General features: G+C 41.1%; 1 non-coding gene across 1 annotated transcript; it reads right to left on the reverse strand.

Annotated features, from left to right (window-relative positions):
• Nucleotides 1-108, reverse strand: LOC112761874 (small nucleolar RNA R71). The gene has a single exon (XR_003182245.1). It is a non-coding gene; the product is annotated as a small nucleolar RNA R71 (small nucleolar RNA).
• Between the last annotated feature and the right edge of the window lie 6712 nt (nt 109-6820).

Raw genomic sequence — 6820 nt, forward strand, 5'->3', positions numbered from 1 at the left:
AAGCTTAGAGTGGAAGTCCAAACCTTCAGATAGAAGGAAGGTGAATCCCTCTATGAAGCTTGGGAAAGATACAAGCAATTAATCAGAAGGTGCCCTTCTGACATGCTTTCAGAATGGAGCATCATAGGTATCTTCTATGATGGTCTGTCTGAACTGTCCAAGATGTCATTGGAGAACTCTGCTGGAGGATCTCTTCATCTGAAGAAGACGCCTGCAGAAGCTCAGGAACTCATTGAAATGGTTGCAAATAACCAATTCATGTACACTTCTGAAAGGAATCCTGTGAATAATGGGACAAATCAGAAGAAAGGAGTTCTTGAAATTGATACTCTGAATGCCATATTAGCTCAGAATAAAATATTGACTCAGCAAGTCAATATGATTTCTCAAAGCCTGTCTGGAATGCAAGCTGCACCAGGCAGTACTAAGGAAGCTTCTCCTGAAGAAGAAGCTTATGATCCTGAGAACCCTGCAATGGAAGAGGTGAATTACATGGGAGAACCCTATAGAAACACCTATAACCCTTCATGGAGAAATCATCCAAACCTCTCATGAAAGGATCAACAGAGTCCTCAACAAGGTTTCAACAAAAATGATGGTGGAAGAAACAGGTTTAGCAATAGCAAACCTTTTCCATCATCTTCTCAGCAATAGAGAGAGAATTCTAAGCAGAGCCACTCTGACTTAGCAACTATAGTCTCTGATCTAACTAAAACCACTCAAAGTTTCATGACTGAAACAAGGTCCTCCATTAGAAATTTGGAGGCACAAGTGGGTCAGCTGACTAAGAAAATTACTGAACTCCCTCCTAGTACTCTCCCAAGCAATATAGAAGAGAATCCAAAGAGAGAGTGCAAGGCCATAAACACGTCTCACATGGCCAAACCTGGAGAGGAGGAAGAGGCAGTGATCTCCACTGAGGAAGACCTCAATGGACGTCCATTGGCCTCCATGGAGTTCCCTGATGAGGAACCATGGGAATCTGAGGCTCACACAGAGACCATAGAGATTCCATTGAATTTCCTCCTGCCATTCATGAGCTCTGATGAGTATTCTTTCTCTGAGGAGGATGAAGATGTTACTGAAGAGCAAGTCGCTAAGTATCTTGGAGCAATCATGAGGCTAAATGCCAAGTTATTTGGTAATGAGACTTGGGAGGATGAACCCCCATTGCTCATCAAAGAACTGGATGACTTGACTAGGTAGATATTACCTCAAAAGAGACAAGATCCTGGAAAATTCTCAATACCTTGTACCATAGGCACCATGACCTTTGAGAAGGCTCTGTGTGACCTAGGGTCAAGCATAAACCTCATGCCTCTCTCTGTAATGGAGAAGCTATGGATCATTGAGGTACAAGCTACAAGAATCTCACTGGAGATGGCAGACAATTCAAAGAAACAAGCTTATGGACTTGTAGAAGATGTCTTGGTAAAGGTTGAAGACCACTACATCCCTGCTGATTTCATAATCCTAGAGACTGGGAAGTGTGTGGATGAATCCATCATCCTTGGCAGACCCTTCCTAGCCACAGCAAAAGCTGTGATTGATGTTGACAGAGAAGAATTGATCATTCAAGTGAATGAAGACTCCCTTGTGTTTAAAGCTCAAGGATATCCCTCTGTAACCATGGAGAGGAAGCATGAAGAGCTTCTCTCAACATAGAGTCAGACAGAGCCCCCACAGTCAAACTCTAAGTTTGGTGTTGGGAGGCCATAACCAAACTTTAAGTTTGGTGTTGAACCCTCACATTCAAACTCTAAAGTTTGGTATTGGGAGGTTCCCACATTGCTCTGAACATCTGTGAGACTCCATGAGAGCCCACTGTCAAGCTATTGACATTAAAGAAGCGCTTGTTGGGAGGCAACCCAATTTTTACTTATCTATATTAAATTTCTATTTTCTTTTGTTAATTTATGTTTTCTATAGGTTGATGATCATGTGAAGTCACAAAAATAATTGAAAAAGTAAAAACAGAATGAAAAACAGAATTAAAAATAGAACACCCTGGAGGAGAAACTTACTAGCGTTTAAACCCCAGTAAGGGTTGCAGAATGGGCGTTAAACGCCCAGTCTGGCACCATTCTGGGCGTTTAACACCAGAAATGGGCACCAGACTGGCGTTTAACGCCAGGAATGGGTAAGAAGCTAGTGTTAAACGCCAGAAATGGGCAGCAGCATGGCGTTTAACGCAAGGATTGGCAGCAAGGGGCATTTTTGCACGCCACTTGGTGCAGGGATGAGATATCTTTGACACCTCAGGATTTGTGGACCCCACAGGATCCCCACCCACCGCGCCTCTCTCTCTCTTCTTCACCCATTCACCAATCACCTCAATACCTCTTCCCCAAAAATCCCTCACCTATCAAATCCCACCATTCTCTTCACCACTCACATCCATCCTTCATAAAACCCCACCTACCTCACCATTCAAATTCAAACCATACCCCCCCTCTCCACTCCTATATAAGCCCATCTTCACTCCTTCATTTTCACACAACATACACACTACTTCTCCCCCTTGGTCGAAACACTAAGCCCCCTCCATCTCCTCTATTTCTTCTTCTTCTACTCTCTTCTTTCTTCTTTTGCTTGAGGACGAGCAACCCTTCTAAGTTTGGTGTGGTAAAAGCTAAAGCTTTTTTGTTTTTCCATAACCATTAATGGCACCAAAGGCCAGAGAAACCTCTAGAAAGAGGAAAGGGAAGGCAAAAGCTTCCACCTCCGAGTAATGGGAGATGGAGAGATTCCTCTCAAGGGTGCATCAAGACCACTTCTATGAAGTTGTGGCCAAGAAGAAGGTGATCCCTGAGGTCCCTTTCAAACTCAAAAAGGGTGAATATCCGGAGATCCGACATCAGATTCGAAGAAGAGGTTGGGAAGTTCTCACCAACCCCATTCAACAAGTCGGAATCTTAATGGTTCAAGAGTTCTATGCCAATGCATGGATCACCAAGAACCATGATCAAAGTGTGAATTCGGACCCAAAGAATTGGCTTACAATGGTTCGGGGGAAATGCTTAGATTTTAGTCCGGAGAATGTAAGGTTGGCATTCAACTTGCCATGATGCAAGGAGATGCACACCCCTACACTAGAAGGGTAAACTTTGATCAAAGGTTGGACCAACTCCTCATAGACATCTGTGAAGAGAGCGCCCAATGGAAAAGAGATGCAAGAGGGAAGCCGGTTCAACTAAGAAGGCATGACCTCAAGCCCGTGGCTAGGGGATGGTTGGAGTTCATCCAACGCTCAATCATTCCCACTAGCAACCGGTCTGAAGTTACTATAGACCGAGCCATCATGATCCACAGCATCATGATTGGAGAGGAAGTAGAAGTTCATGAGGTTATATCCCAAGAACTCTACAAGATGGCGGATAAGTCTTCTACTTTGGCAAGGTTAGCCTTCCCTCGCCTCATTTGTCACCTCTGCAATTCAGTTGGAATTGACATAGAGGGAGACATCCTCATGGATGAGGACAAGCCCATCACTAAGAAAAGGATGGAGCAAACAAGAGATCCCACTCATGGACAAGAGCATGAGGAAATTCCTCATCATGAAATCCCTGAGATGCCTCAAAGGATACATTTTCCTCCACAAAAATATTGGGAGCAAATCAACACCTCCCTAGGAGAATTAAGTTCCAACATGGGACAACTAAGGGTGGAGCACCAAGAGCATTCCATCTTCCTCCATGAAATTAGAGAAGACCAAAGAGTCATAAGAGAAGAGCAACAAAGGAAATGAAGAGACATTGAGGAGCTCAAGCACTCCATAAGATCTTCAAGAGGAAGAACAAGCCGCCATCACTAAGGTGGACCCGTTCTTTAATTACCTTGTTCTTTATTTTCCTGTTTTTCGAATTTTTATGCTTTATGTTTATTTATGTTTGTGTCTTTATTACATGATCACTAGTGTTTAAGTGTCTATGCCTTAAAGCAATGAAAATGAATCCATCAGCTTTCTTAAATGAAAAATGTTTTTAATTGCAAGAGAAAAAGAAGTGCATGAATTTCAAATTTTAAAACAGTTTAGTTATTTTGATGTGTTGGCAATACTATTATTTTTCTAAATGAATGCTTGAACAGTGCATATTTTTTGAATTTGTTGATTCATGAATGTTAAAATTGTTGGCTCTTGAAAGAATGATGGAAAAGGAGAAATGTTATTTGATAATCTGAAAAATCATAAAATTGATTCTTGAAGAAAGAAAAAGCAGTGAAAAGCTTGCAGAAAAAAATATATATATGCGAAAAAAAAATGCGAAAAAAAAGAGAAAGAAAGAAAAAGAAAAAGCAAGCAGAAAAAGCCAATAGCCCTTTAAACCAAAAGGCAAGGGTAAAATAAAAAGGATCCAAGGCTTTGAGCATCAGTCGATAGGAGGGCCCACAGGAATAAAATCCTGGCCTAAGCGGCTAAACCAAGCTGTCCCTAACCATGTGCTTGTGGCGTGAAGATGTCAAGTGAAAATTTGAGACTGAGCGGTTAAAGTCGTGGTCCAAAGCCAAAAAACAGTGTGCTTAAGAGCTCTGGATACCTCTGATTGGGGACTCTAGCAAAGCTGAGTCACAATCTGAAAAGGTTCACCCAGTTATATGTCTATGGCATTTATGTATCCAGTGGTAATACTGGAAAACAAAATGCTTTGGGTCACGGCCAAGACTAATAAAGTAGCTGTGTTCAAGAATCAACATACTTAACTAGGAGAATCAATAACACTATCTGGATTCTGAGTTCCTATAGAAGCCAATCATTCTGAACTTCAAAGGATAAAGTGAGATGCCAAAACTGTTCAGAAGCAAAAAGCTAAAAGCCCCGCTCATCTAATTAATACTGATCTTCATAGATGTTTTTGGAATTCATTGTATATTCTCTTCTTTTTATCCTATTTGATTTTCAGTTGCTTGGGGACAAGCAACAATTTAAGTTTGGTGTTGTGATGAGCGGATAATTTATACGCTTTTTGGCATTGTTTTTAGTATGTTTTTAGTATATTTAAGTTAATTTTTATTATGTTTTTATTAGTTTTTAAATAAAAATCACATTTATGGACTTTACTATGAGTTTGTGTGCTTTTCTATGATTTCAGGTATTTTCTGGCTGAAATTGAGGGACCTGAGCAAAAATCTGATTCAGAGGTTGAAAAAGGACTGCAGATGTTGTTGGATTCTGACCTCCCTGCACTCGAAGTGGATTTTCTGGAGCTACAAAAGCCCAATTGGTGCGATCTCAATTGCGTTGGAAAGTAGACATCCTGGGATTTCCAGCAATATATAATAGTCCATACTTTGCCCAATATTTGATGGCCCAAACCGGCGTTCCAAGTCAGCTCAAGAATTCTAGCGTTTAATGCCAGAACTGGCACAAAAGCTGGAGTTAAACGCCCAAACTGGCACAAAAGCTGGCATTTAACTCCAAGAAAAGTCTCTACACATGGAAGCTTCAATACTCAGCCCAAGCACACACCAAGTGGGCCCGGAAGAAGATTTCTGCATTAATTACCTATTTCTGTAACCCTAGGCTACTAGTTTTCTATAAATAGGACCTTTTGCTATTGTATTTTTAATCTTTTGATCATCTTGGAATCATGTTTTGATGATTGAACCCTCTTTGGGAGGCTGGCCATTCGGCCATGCCTAGACCTTTTGTTCTTATGTATTTTCAACAGTGGAGTTTCTACACACCATAGATTAAGGTGTGGAGCTCTGCTGTTCTTCATGAATTAATACAATTACTATTGTTCTTCTATTCAATTCAAGTCTATTTCTTCTCCAAGATATTCATTCGCACCCAAGAACATGATAAATGTGATGATTATGTGACACTCATCACCATTCTCACCTATGAACGCGTGACTGACAACCACTTCCATTCTACATGCAAACAAGCTTGAATGTGTATCTCTTGGGTTTCTAATCTAAGATTGGAACCTTCATGGTATAGGCTAGAATTATCGACGGCCATTCCTGAGATCCGGAACGTCTAAACCTTGTCTGTGGTATTCTGAGTAGGATCTGGGAAGGGACGACTGTGACGAGCTTCAAACTCGCGAGTGTTGGGCGTGTGACAGACGCAAAAGGATCAATGGATCCTATTCCAACATGATCAAGAACCGACAGATGATTAGCCGTGCGGTGTCAGCGTGCGTAGAACATTTTCACTGAGAGGACGAGAAGTAGCCATTGATAACGGTGATACCCAACATAAAGCATGCCATGGAAAGGAGCATGAATGATTGGAAGAAGGCAATAGGAAAGCAGAGGTTCAGGAGGAACAAAGCATCTTCATACGCTTATCTGAAATTCCTACCAATGAATTACATAAGTATCTCTATCTTTATCTTATTTTATGTTTTATTCATCTTTTAATTATCAATCCTCCATAACCATTTGAATCCGCCTAATTGAGATTTACAAGATGACCATAGCTTGCTTCAAGCCGACAATCTCCGTGGGATCGACCCTTACTCACGTAATGTATTACTTGGACGACCCAGTGCACTTGCTGGTTAGTTGTGCGGAATTGTGACAAAGTGTGATTCACGTTTGAAGGCTCCAAGTCCTTTAGCGCCATTGTTGATGATCACAGTTTCGTGCACCACCAACCTCAAAGGAAAGAAAAAGAAAGAAAATTAAGCCTACAACAAAGATATTAAGCAAATAGAACATAGGCGGGGGCTAATGCCAAATAAGAGTATGGTTCTCACTACATGTTAGCTACGCATGTAAGTGAGAGAGCAATATAGGCAAAGGGCATATCAACTAATACTTGATGCAAGAGTAGAGTCAAATGACATGAAGAGCATGTTGAGCATCAATT

The sequence above is a fragment of the Arachis hypogaea genome, chromosome 16, assembly GCF_003086295.3.
Source record: "Arachis hypogaea cultivar Tifrunner chromosome 16, arahy.Tifrunner.gnm2.J5K5, whole genome shotgun sequence".
Lineage (NCBI taxonomy): Eukaryota > Viridiplantae > Streptophyta > Magnoliopsida > Fabales > Fabaceae > Arachis > Arachis hypogaea.